Source organism: Odocoileus virginianus, chromosome 30, assembly GCF_023699985.2.
Source record: "Odocoileus virginianus isolate 20LAN1187 ecotype Illinois chromosome 30, Ovbor_1.2, whole genome shotgun sequence".
NCBI classification, from domain to species: domain Eukaryota; kingdom Metazoa; phylum Chordata; class Mammalia; order Artiodactyla; family Cervidae; genus Odocoileus; species Odocoileus virginianus.
This window is the reverse complement of record NC_069703.1, coordinates 1,506,018-1,519,946: the sequence shown is the minus strand read 5'-3', so window position 1 is coordinate 1,519,946 and position 13,929 is coordinate 1,506,018. Positions and strand designations below refer to the sequence as shown.

At 34.8% G+C, this 13,929-nt stretch overlaps 1 protein-coding gene across 1 annotated transcript in view; it reads left to right on the top strand.

Annotated features, from left to right (window-relative positions):
- Positions 1 to 13,929, top strand: part of TMEFF2 (transmembrane protein with EGF like and two follistatin like domains 2) — a 271,758-nt gene that overhangs the window by 128,294 nt on the left and 129,535 nt on the right. The gene's annotated exons all lie outside the window — the stretch shown is intronic.

The following is a 13,929-nucleotide window of genomic DNA, read 5'->3' as shown; positions in this document are numbered from 1 at the left end:
TTTTATGTATGATGTTTCTATCTGGATAGTCATGGGAATATCCAGAAAAGATGCACAGCCTTAAATCAAATCCATACTGACAAGGACCTTGAAACTGCATGAAATTTATCAAAAATATGTGAGCCAACATCTTATTTTTATATGATTTTTATAGTTTGTGTCTCAAAGTTCAAAGTAGCGGCTAAATGTATTATACATTGAGAAGTCCATTAATCTTTTGATTAGCATTTGTTTTCCTGTATCTTCCTTAGAGACAAAAGAACAAATGAGGAATGTACTTAATTTGATCTCTGGAGTAATTATACATATGGATACTGTATCATTTAAGAGAGACACTAAACAGACTAGTAGGTTTTTAATGTACCTTGCTATGCACTGATAATGCACCTGGCTTCTCAATTTCATTGAAGTTGTTGAACTGAATTTTATTTCCAATTTAATATATCTACTGATCATATATTAAGAGTCTTGGGTTTTTCAGAAGGAGTTAAGTCCAAGTAATTTGTCTTAAAAAAAAAAAAAAAGTTGAAATCCTTCCCAGTTACACTAAAACTGATATGAAACCTGCTTATAAAAACATATACTATACAAGTGACACTCTTGGCTGGTCTGTCCCATCCACAGTTCTCTCTCAATATGCAGCAGTTTTTTCCCTCAGGAGACTTCATTGTTTATAGTATGTTCGCCTTGCCCTGTGACTCCACCAGAGGTAGTTGGCATATAATAGAAGCTGTCTTTAAAACGCACCCTCCTGTTTGAAAATTCTTCACCCGAGTATTTTTTCCATTCCTCTGCATGAGCCCATCTGTACACAAACAAATCACTGCCTCAGCCATCTGACCCTCTTGAGACCTGCTTGTCAAGTTGTGTGGGAACAGAAGAGGAAGGAGTCTGTGGTCATGAAAGACAGCCCATGTTTCTAAGGAATTTACCAGCCCAGTAGAAGTCCTCTTCATTTTGATACCTGTATCTGTGCTGATGGAAAGTAGTTCTGTAAGGAGGTGGTTTTTTCTCAAAAATGAATACAATGCAGGAAAGACAGGATTTGTCCTTACGTACCATTTCCAAATTTAGGAGTATTTTGAAAGAAATGGTGTTTAGTAGCTTGTTTCCCCACCCCCTTCTCTTCCATTTAAAAATTCTGTCGATCCTAGTGCTGTATAGCTGTATAATTCCATAAGAACGGTGCTTGAGATACACAAAGAAAAAGCAATTGATTGTGGAGACAAAATTAGTGGCTACATATCAGTATTTCACAAAACTTTAAGTATTTCTTTTCATTAACATTTTCTTTGAATCACACTACATGTTTTTCAAGGAAAGAACCTTCTATTCATTTTATCTGATCTAAAAATACAAATATGCATGAAGAAATCTAAGCGGCACTGGGGAAAATTGAAAGTGACAGTACAGAATGTTGTGTGGGTATGAATTGGGTGGGGGCAGGAAGCAGAATGTGTTTGAGATAGGAAAAAATATGTCCTTCCATTTAGGGATACCCTGAATCAGTCACAATCTGACCTTCATGTCAAGGGGCTTTAAGGCATTAAAAGCATGCATGTGAGCATAGATTTTAAAATACCAATAATTACCAGAAAATCGTTCCGATATGCTCTAAGAAAGTAAAATTAAGTCTATTTAAGGATACAAGAACTTAGTATATTCTTAACAGTTTTTGATAGTTATTACCAATATTAACTCTTGTGTCTAGTGAAAGACTAAGATTAAATTGTCTTAAAGGTTTCAGTAATTTTCTCTTGTCTTCCTAGTGACAGAGTAACACTCCTTCAAACCATATCTATCGCAGCTCTACTTTCGCACATCAGGCCATACATATTTGGCTTCATACTGTCATTTTCAGACTACCATCAATGCAGCCTGGCACTGTCATTCAATAAACTGCCTCTTAGTCAAAATCAGGCTATTTGCTGATACCATCTTTTACCCATACTTTTGGTATAAGCTGCTGAACTCCCCATTACTGCCATTTTTTTCTCAATGATTCAGCACCTGGTTTGTTTTCATATATTCTCTTCCAGGGTAGCTATCAGTAGTTGGGTACTTGGGAGTTGCTGGTGATTTCCAGCAATAAACAGATTGCATCCATGCCTCTTAACCTCATTCCCTGACATATTCCAGTTATGGTAGGTTATGCAAGGTTGTAGTAATAACAAATATCCCCCAAACTTAGTGACTTCAAAGGATCCAGGTTCATTTCTCATTCTTACTCCATGTTCACCGTAGGCTGTGAGATGCTATTTGGGGGCAGCTGGCTCTGCCTACTGCAGTCACATGGGGACCTGGACCCATGGAGCAGCTGTCTTAAACATTGATTATCTACCTGCACCCAACTTACCAGTAAACCTTGCCAGTTCTTTCTCAAAATCGTATGCTGCATCTGACCACTGTTTACTATCCTCATGTGATAGCCTCCTTTTTTGGCTCCCTTTCCTGCACAACTTAGGCACCCTTCAGTAGTAGGGAAGGTCACTAACCAACAATTAAATCCTCTAGTCTGAACCGACTCATGACACTTTCACTCAACAACTTATTAACCAGAATTAGTTACATAGCCTGTTCAACCACAAGCCATCCAAGAAATGCAATCTTGCCCTGTGCCTGAGCATTTTAATGCCCAACATTAATAACTACCAAGGATGTATCTGATATTTCTTCAAACTGGCCCCATGATTCCCCAGGTCTCCTAACTTCAGTTTAGCCACATGGAAATGTGGTCATACCTTGTTATTACCTAAAACTACAACAATACAAAGATCTGGAATCCTGAAATTCCCTTCTCTGACCATTAATTTCTGTCATCTCTGAAGCACTGTGCTAAGAATGAATATCAAAGCAAATGAGACACATGAGTTGACACTGAAGAATTCTCAGGATGGTGGAAGCATCAGGAAAGCTCTATATAACCTCTATGATATGAGACCTTCTGAAAACGTGTGGGAAAACAGACCAAGGGCCCAACACAGCCCAAGGATGAAGGAAGAGGGTGAAAGATGAGGACACCTTTCCTGAATGGTGTTATGCTACAGCAGAATCTTCAAATTGGAATCAGAATTAGCCATAGACATGCTATTCTAGACAGTGGTGACAGCTCATGTAATGCTCAGCAAAATGAATAGCTGTCAACATAAGGAGCATGCCAGGGGTGCTAGAGATGAACGTGGAGAGATAGGATGGGAGCAAATCATGAAAGACTTTGAAAACAATGATAAAGACTGTGGATTTTTATCCTGAAGGTATAGGGAACCTTTGAACTAAACAAGACTTGTGTTTTTAAAGTGTCATTCAAGTTTGCTTATTGACCAATATTTCCTAGTCATTTGATATACTTCATTGACTCAATTAAATGAACAACAGCAATGCTTTACAAAAGTATGATTTTGATTTTGTTATTAATTCCATGAATTAAACCCACAATGTTATAAATAATACAAATGTTTTGATCTTTTAAAATGTTTCTTTCTTGGATTTTTTATGTTCATCAATATGTTTTTACTTATTCACAAAATTGAGTCATACTTTTATGCCTGAGAATTTTAGCATGTATGTCCTTCAACAGTATAATTTTTAAAATAAACATTAAGAAGAATAGGCTGTAGTCCCTGTTAAACCTTAATTTTTATGTTTTAGCCTGACCAACAAGTTTCCCCAAAACTCGAAGGAACTCTTCCCCAAATTTGCAAGAACAAGGAAATTAATATAGTTCCAATTATCTTATAATTCAGGTGTAAAGTGTTTAAAAATGAAAGGTCCATGGATATTACAATTCAGGTGTAAAGTGTTTAAAAATGAAAGGTCCATGGATATTACAATTCAGGTGTAAGATGTTAAAAAATGAAAGGTCCATGAATCTTGATGAAACTATAAATGAAAGCTATTTGAGTTTAAAAACTCAGAGTTTAGGAAATTGGTCTCCTTATGAGATTCCAAATAAAGCATTGTTAATTTTTTAAAATTTATGTCCTTCGTTTATTTCTGGATATCCTAGGCGATCTAATGGTGGTAAACATTTCTCTAAAATCTCATACAATTTTTAAAAATCTAGATGTCTTTTCCACAATTATTCATTCTTTCCACTTTTCAGTTTTAGATTGAGTTCATGGTTCTGTAAGAAGTCATATTGATTAGATTGAAGTCAATTTCTAGCCTATTCCAGCACTTCAGCTTTCTTAGACCATTTTGTGGGTTGGGTTTGGTTTTGTCTTTTCCTTTTTTCCATTTTGTGGAAGATGTTCTTGTCTTCTTTCACACTTCAGGTTGGATCATTTTGATCTCTTTATCCTTACTTTTGACTCTACATTTTTCATTGCTTTCTTTTGCTTATGTTGATTCAAAATAAGGTAGGTGCAAGTGCTTTTTCAGTGCAGCTGAGCCTAGTAGGGCCTTACTGGCATGACTGTTAGTGGGGCTGATTCTGAGATGGAGTGTCACAAGAAAGGTCTTCAAGAGTGGTAGGGAACAGGCCATATGTTACAGATTTGAAACCAGAGCTAGAGAGACAGCTATAGACTGGAAAAGGAAATCACAAGAGTCACTGAATTCCACCAAGCAGAGCCAATAGGCAGAGGGCACTTGGCGAGATAAAGCAGGGATCTCTCAATATAAAACAAGCAGAGGCGGAAAAAGGAGTGTGGCTATATCCAACTCAAGATTGAAACTAAACACCAACACAGAATCCCAGCCCTGACATTCTTCCCATTATTTTGGCTATTGTGAGTCCAAAAACTAGGAACCGGACCTTTAATAGCAAAAATAGGCTGGAAATGTTATAGACAATTCAGAAAAAATATTGCTGCAAGTACCAATTCTATGAAATGCCTTGACCTCTTAAAATTGGCTTCGTTATTACTGCTGCTCTTTTATTTCACTGGCCTGTTTATATCAATAAGTTATATATTTAAACAAGCCTTGATCTTTATAAATTATATTCTTAAGTCTCATTTAGACTTAGAAATTAGACTTAGATGAATATGTTTTTGAGGCTTTATCGTGAAAGCCTATGCCCATAACAGGCAGGTCGAAAAGTAAAATGCAAAGCTCTTATTTTACTCTTATCTTCAACAGTAAGAAAGAAATGATCATTTGAGTGCTTTCTTTGTTCCAGGATGAACAGAGCCCAGAGCTCCTTGAGCAGTTTCTGAGGCTATGTTTCTGAGACTTCTCATCCGCCCCTTACGGCTCCTCCCTCAGTCGTCTCACCCTATCATTTGAGAAACCAAATGAGTGTGTTTTGGTACAAAACTTTTTCTACAATTCTCTCAATATTTTTATTCCTCTATTTTTTTATATTGTTTTGTGATTCGTATTTCCCTACTCCCTTACAGACTCCTTCACTATCACTGTAAGGCCACTCACAAGAGCCAAAAATTCATGTTTGTGATGCCCAAGCTTGACCTTCCTTCAACGAACCTTCTTACTTGGAATAAAAAATGACTTTACTTCAACTTTAACAATATTTAGGTATTAACACCTTAAGGTGGCAGAGCGATTTAGAGAGTGCAAAGCGTTTTCACACCTTCTCACCACCACCTATGAGCTAAACAGGGCAGCCATCTCATTTTATGAGCAAGACACCTGGGAATCAAGAAGGAACCTGAGTAAACCAAATCCAGCTCTTGTAGCATTAGGCCTAAACTTTGTCTATCACATAACTGCCTTTAGATTACTTCATGTCATTTTCAACTTTAAATGGCATGTAAGATTTTGATTTTAATATAAATACATGGGAGGTATATTTAAGAGAGGCAAGTTTACAAGTTCAGAGATCAGGTAGTTAGATGTTTAGGTAAGTATGATGAGAATCTGAACTAGTACTATGGTGATGGATTGGGAAAATAGGAAAGAAACATGACAGATAGGTTGTTACTAGATCGTAAAGTCCCTCTACCAAAGCAAATATTAAGCAAATTAAAGTTGACTGTATTGACAATTTAATCTTTATCTGATGATTCAAATGAAACTTTCTCTATCACAAAATGTCTTTAAATTGTCAATACGAAAACTCATGTACTAATGACATACAGAAGTGTAAGTTAATAAAGCTCTATCTTTGTTCACCAGAGATTTACTATTTAGAAGAGTTAAACACAAATGAGTGTTAAAAAATGATTTACAAAGACTTGGTCTTTCTTCATTCACATTTACTCCCCTGTATTTCACGTTTTGTCTCTTCCTATCACTTCCTCTCAACTGATGACCTTTCTTTTGAGTACAAATACAATACAGGCAATAAATACAATCAGAGAGATCTATTTCATCCTCCCCTTTCCAATGTCACCTCCTGCCTACATCTGTTGATAACTTCCATGAGCCAGAAGACATATTTGTATTTCTAAGACCAAACATTCCACCCATGTGTAAACACATCCCTTCTCACGGACTTGGCTTCATGCTTAGGCTCTTTCTCTTCTCCATAAATTTGTTCCTCTCTGTTTCATCATTGCTCTCAGCCTGACAATGATGCTTCAACTTCTTGCTTTCATAAAAAAAAAATCCCTTTCTTGAACCCAAGACCTTTTCTAACTAATGCCTCATTCTGTTTTCCTCATCAGCAAATCTGTGCAAAAAGTGCCAAGTACATTTACTGTTTCCACTTACTAACTCTTAGTCTCACCTAATGTCCTCTAATTGGAATTTGGTACCCACTATGCTTTACTGTAGTTCATTCAGCCCAAGTCAATGTTCATCACTTACCAATAAAATATAAATTTCTCACCTTTGAGGCATTTAATAAGGAAAAATTTAATTATTTATATTAATATACATAAAATGATACAAATTAATTATACTGAGTATAATAAAAGCATCTTTGGGTATAATTATCATATGATTGATGCAATAAGAGTTTCATGAAGCCTGACATGGTGACTTGCTCTGATGAATTCTGCCAAGGCTGATATCAAGCTTAATAAGCTTTCTTCCTTCCTTGTTTCCTTCTTTCCATCCTTCCTTCTGTCATTTCTCCTTTCTTTACTTCATTCTCTTTATTTTCTAATCAACTGAGTATCTTTAGTTCTAACTCAGGGCTAAGTGAAATCAGTCAGATTTAAATGATGACAATAGAATTATGCCTCAACATAGTAATGTTGTATTAATGTCTTAAATTATTTTCAGTTGTGCAGAAGATAAATTATATGTGATTTCTAAAGAATCCTTGTCAAGCTCTAGCAAACTAGCTTAATTATGAAAAATTAGATTTTCTGTAATGATCTCTTCTTTTGAGTGTTTAATATAAAATTACATTTGCTCAGTCATGAACTTGGTTCTTTTAAACCATTTTCTGTAACTGTAATTTCAACCTTCCTTTAGTTTTTTGGCATTTAAATCACTTATTAAAAATTATCAGTGGATTTGTACTTCTTTTAATTAAAAAGAAGCAAAGATAATGAATTTCCTTCCCCAAATCTGAATACATCCTACTGCATTATGGCCCTGATACCCACACAGAATTAATCTGTGCTAGTTTTGTAAATAGGAGACCAAAATGCTACTCCCCTTGTTTCAGTATTTCGATAATATGATAACTGTGTACTTATTATTCATATGACAATATCATCACATTATAATATGAATAAAAAGAAAGTATTTCTTATTCTTATTTTTCTTTAAAGACATTGAGGTTTCTAGGGAAATTTTGGAAAATGTAAGAGAACATGACTATGGCGCATAAACAACAGCTTAGAATTGTCTGAGCCTCTAGAAACTGTCAGCAGCTTCCATCATTTAAATTCAACTTACATGTGGGAGAGGCAAGTGAGAGGTAAAACTGCCATACAAAAGGCAAAACAGACAAAACTGTATAAATTAAAAAATGGAATGGAGGATTTTGATTTGTTTCTATTCTTTAAGAGTAATTTTTCCTTCATTGGAGGATAAACTCAAAAGTTCAGCTTTTTGGTGATAATGAGCTAGAAATTTATGCAAGTAATTCAGAAAGAAAAATCACTGTTTACAATTTGATAAAGTAATTTTAGTTACAACAGATAACATTGAATGGTATCACTGACAAATCCTTTATCTATGTAAATAAAGTGGAAAAAATTACATGCCTACCAAGGCATGATTATTTTGTCATCTATTTAAAAAACAAAAACACAAAACACTGACTACTAGATTAATATTGACTCTAAAATGCAAAGAAAAAAATGCATTCTAAATTTTGAAAACTTCAGATTAAGATCTATATAAAATGTGTGTAATTTTTTTTAACTTTTTAATAATCTAAGTGAGTATAGAACCAGTATCTATGAATCATATTTAAGCTTAGAAATCTCACTCTTTCTGTTGATGCATTATGATTGTTTCAGGGACCCCTTACTTTATTTCAGACTTGATGCACATGGAGGTTTCTATTTATGCATACTTATACTATGTTTTTTGTGGGTTTTTGTTTTTTTAGCTGAAGTACAGTTGATTTACAATTTTCAGGTATACAAAAAGTGATTCAGTTATACATATATACTGTTTTTCAGACTATTTCTGATCATGGGTTATTGAAAGATATTGAAGATATATTGAAAGATATAGTTCCCTGTGCTACACAAATAGGTCCTTGTTGTTTATCTATTTTATATGTAGTAGTTTTTATATCTCTTAGTCCCAAATTTCTAATTTATCCCTCCTGCCTTACCTCTTTGGTAATCATGAGTTTGTTTTCTATTTCTGTGAGTCTATTTCTGTTTTCTCCATATCCTCTCCAGCATCTGTTACTTGTAGACTTTTTGATGATGGCCATTCTGACCAGTGTAAAGGTAGTGAAAACTCATTGTAGTTTTGATTTGCATTTCTCTAATAATTTGTGATGTTGAGCATCTTTACATGTGCCTGTTGGCCATCTGTTTGTCATCTTTGGAGAAATTTCTATTTAGGTCTTCTGCCCATTTTCTGATTGGGTTGTGTGGGGTTTTTGTTGTTGTTGTTATTGAACTTGTAAATTTTTGTATATTTTGGATATTAATTTCCTACAAACAATTTCTCTCATCCTGTAGATTGTCTTTGTTTTGTTTATGGCTTCCTTTACTGTGTCTATTAGGTTTAGTGTGTATACTATGGCTAATTTAAGTGGGACAAATTATATATCTGTCAAAGTGATGTACTAGAGTCAAATGGAGAAGAAAGTGGGAAGAGTGCCTAGACTGGGAAAGGTAGTGCTATGGTAAGATAAAATGAAAATATAATAAAATAAACGTGCCTTAACTATTGCAAAGTCTATGCAGGTATGGAAAATAAATAGAAGTTCAAGGAGAGATTTAGAGACGACTAAAAGCAGATCCAAATTGTACAGTAATGCTCCCAAAATCTGAGGTGTGGAAAATGATATGAAACATCTTGCCTTAGAATTTATTAATAACATTAATTCAGGTCATATTAGCCATCTTTCACTAGGAAAGCTATGGTTACAAATGACCTCACAACCTCAGAGGCTTACAACATCAATGCATGGCATAATTCTTGCTCCCATGGCCATGGTCAATCCTGGTCCTACTCTGTTTATCTTCTTATTCAGGGACTGGTTGAAGAAACAGCTTCTGTTCTGGAATGTGTCTTTTTTATGCAAAGGGGACAAGCAACAAAGTAGAAATCCACATGTTGGCTTTCATATAGATTCTCACTTCCACTGACATTTCAACGACAAATCAAGTCATAAGCCTATAAGTGATGTCATGGAACTTCAAATCATATGGCCATGGAGAGGAATGTACAATCCCCTTTTATAGGCAAAATAATTCAATCTATAACAAGTGCCATATGCCTATAATGTCTTCCATGGAGAGTGTAAGACTATAGATAAATCTTCAAAAGTGGAGAAGATGTGAATCAGAAGTCAAATAATCATTTAACAATGACAGGCAGGAGTCTCCATTAGCACTGACATTTCTGGCTTTTTGCCTATGAAATTAGAGTAGGACAGATGTTTAAAGTAAAACTAATGTTTAAAAGGAACATGAGTTGCTGTAGCACAGGTAGAAGTATGATATATGATAATAAGAATGCAAAAGATAGACTATGATAAGTGTATAATTATAAAGTTGAAAAAATGTTCATGAAGTAATAGATTACCATTTAAAGTTGTGTATTGCAATCATTAAATCAGACACCAAAACAATAACCAAAAAATATAGCAAACTAATTATTAGAAGAGGTAAGATGAAATAAATACCATAAAATATTTGCTTCTCCAGGAAAAATAAAAAAAGAAAAGGGAACAGAGGAAAACAAAAAGATTGGCTAAATATGAATCAAACATCGTATTGGTAGACTTACAGCCAAACATTTCAGTAATTACATTAAAGTAAAGGGACTAAATACCCTGAGTAAATGCAGACATATTCAGACTATATAAAAAAAGCAAGATCCAACTGTGTGTTGTTTACAGGGAACACACTTTGAACGTAAATGAATGAACAGATTAAAAGTAAAAAGAAACAATAAGTGAAAGAGAGCTGGTATGTTTCTCTGAATATCAGAACAAAGTAGACTTCGAGATGAATAGAGTGACCAGAGAGTAAAAGAGGACATTTTATAATGCCAAACAGTCACTCATTAAAGAAGACGTAGACTACTAAACATTTACACACCCAGTTTCAGAGCTCCCAAATGTAAGATGAAGCAAAAGAGCAAAAGACTGTCACCAATAGAGATTTTAACACACCTTTCTCAGTAATAGAACAATTAAGCAAAAAAATCAAAAGAGTTATGGATGATTTGGACCATCAACTTAAGCTAATTAACATTTATAGAAAATCACTCCCCGTAAGAGGTTACAAATCCTAAAATGCACATGGAATAGTCAAAAAGATGGATCATATTCTGGGCCATAAAACAAGTTTCAATAAATTTCAAAGGATTTAAATTAAACAGAATATTTTCTCTAACTATGATGGATAGATCACTCTGGATGGATTTTTTTAGTATATATATAACATCTTGAACACCAGACATAGACTTGTCAAACTCCAGAGAGATTTATTTCAAAGCCTGGACAATCAGACTGAGCTCTTTTTAATACTTCAGACTTTTCAGCACTTCAAAACAATTTATTCTTGTAGCTCACACAAATCTACTTTTTATTTCAACTCTCATTCGGGTTGATCATTTGATTGAATTTTGCATTGAGGGGATGGGGATTGGGTAAAAAGATCTAAAAGTCTTCCTACCTAACTCTAAAATTTTTTAATTTAATGAAACCCTATATTATGTTTGTTATTTTTCATTTAATTTTAAGACCTGGAGTGACTCTTTTCTACATTTCTCTGTGTGCTGAAGACCACACAACTCTTTTGCGTGAATTTGTATCCCAATGAATTTTGGATATTTAAGTTAAATATAAATAAAAATAATATACCTTTGAACATTCACAAATATTTGGAGGTTAAAAAATGCACTACTAAATAACCCATGGGTCTAAGAAGAAATCTCAAAGGATATTACAATTTATATTTTTCACAAAAAAAAGTCTTTAGAAGAAGATGTACGGATATAAATACCTATATTAGAAAATAAGAATGGTATAAAATCAAGCACTTCTTCCATTTTAAGAAACTAGAAAATAAATTAAACTCTATAGCATAAGGAAAATAATAAAAATGAGAAGGAAACAATCAAACAGACTAGAGTGGGTCTTATCCCTTCTCCAGGGGATCTTCCCAACCCAGGAATTGAACCAGGGTTTCCTGCATTGCAGGCAGATTCTTTACCAACTGAGCTATGAATGTGTGTGTGTGTGTGTGTGTGTGTGTGTGTGTGTGTGTGTGTGTGTTAGTCACTCAGTTGTGTCTGACTCTTTGCAACTCCGTGGACTGTAGCCTGCAAGGTTCCTCCATCCATGGAATTCTCCAGGCAAGAATACTGGAGTGAGTTGCCATTTCCTTCTCCAGAGCCATGAGGAAGCCTGAAAATTTAAATAGCCTTGTATAAACAATGAAATAATAATCTTCCACAAACTCTTTCATAAAATAGAGGAAGAGGGAATACTTCCCAACTCATATCTTGAGGCCATTTTAACCCTAATACTAGAACAAAACAAGAACAATACAAGAAAAGAAAATTGCAGCCTGCATGTCTTGTGAACCACAGACACAAAAATGCTCACCAAAATACAAGCAAAAGAAATCCAGCAGTATATGCAAAAAGGTTATATACCATGATCAAGTTTGTTATGGCTCAGCTGGTAAATGCAACGCTGGAGACCTGGCTTTGATCCCTGGGTGGGTTGGGAAGATCCCCTGGAGAAGGGAAAGGCTACCCACTCCAGTATTCTGGCCTAGAGAATTCCATGGACACAGTCCACAGTGTCGCAGAGTCAGACATGACTGAGCGACTTTCACTTCACTTCACAAAATGCAAGGTTGGTTTAACCTACGGAAATCAATCAATATATTTCAACACATTGACAGATCAAGAGAGAAAAATCACATCCACATGGGAAGAACAAAGCATATTAATCTCTGCTTCACATCATGCACAAAATCCAATTTTAGATAGATTACAAACTTAAACATAAAGTAAAATTTAAAAACTAATACACATAGAGAATAGAATAAAGCACAGATGAATATCATATGAGTTTTGAGTAGAAGACTTTTTAGAAATAACACAGAAAAGACAAATCATAAAAATAAAAAATAATTTCATCAAAATAAAATGTCTGCACATCCACAAAAAAAAATAATAAATGCATTCAAGAAAATAGACTGGGAAAATATGTCCCAATAAATTGTATCTGACCAAGATTTGTACTCAAAATATATTAAAAATTTCTGCAACTCAAGAGTTAAACAAAAAAAAAATGTTGAATCAAACACCAACTTGGGAGATTTAAAACCAAACACATTAATAATTACAGTAAGTAAATGGACTAAATAAATACCCTGATTAAATGCAGAAATATTCAGACTAGATAAAGGAAAAAGTGAGATCTGGACTTCTCTGGTGGTTCAGTGGTTGAGGATTCTCCTGCCAGTGCAGGGAATATGGGTTTGATTCCTGGTCCAGGAAGACCCCACTCGCTCTGGGACATCTAAGCCCATGTGCACAACTGCTGAGCCCCAACTCTAGGGCCCAGGAGCCACAACAGCTGAGGTCTGAGCGCCCAGAGCCTGTGTTCTGCAGCCGGAGAAGCCTCTGCACGCAATTAGAGGGACCTCCACCCACCACCACTAGAGAACGTCCATGCTCAGCAAGGAAGACCCAGCACGGTCAGAATTAACAGTAAATAAAATTTTTAGAAAGTGAGATTCTACTATATGTTGTTTACAGAAAACACACTTTAGACATAAGCTAACATACAAGTTGAAAGTAAAAAAAAAAAATTGATAGAAACAATAAGCAAATGAGAGCTGGTATGGATGGCTATCTGAATATCAGAATCCCACTGTGATGTATTCGTCTAAGAGGAGTAACTCATGTACACAAAATGTCTTTTACAAGAATGTATAACAGCTTTATTCCTAAATAGTTATTGTTTCCAGCCAGTAACTGAACAACCAGATGTCCTTCAACAAAAAAATGGAAAAATAAACTGTGGTATATTCACTCAACTGAATACCAGGTAACAAAAAGAAATAAACTACTGATGTGGGAAAGTGCCCAAATTCATCTAAAAACTAGGATGTCAACTGGAAGAAGCTGAACACAATAATTACATAGTGTATGATGCCTTTGATGTGATATTCTAGACTAGTTCATCTGTGGTGACAGATCAGATTACTGATCAGCTTATATAGAAAGAACAGTGGTAGAGAAATGGCTGAAAAGGCGGCAAAATCAAACTTTCTGGAATGGTTGAGTTGGTCCTTGGCATGTGTTCCTCAATATTGATTGAAAGACATGAATGTTTCACTGAATGTCAAATTTATTGAAATTTTGAATCAAATAAATGACATTGAATAACTGTTTAAACATTAATATTTC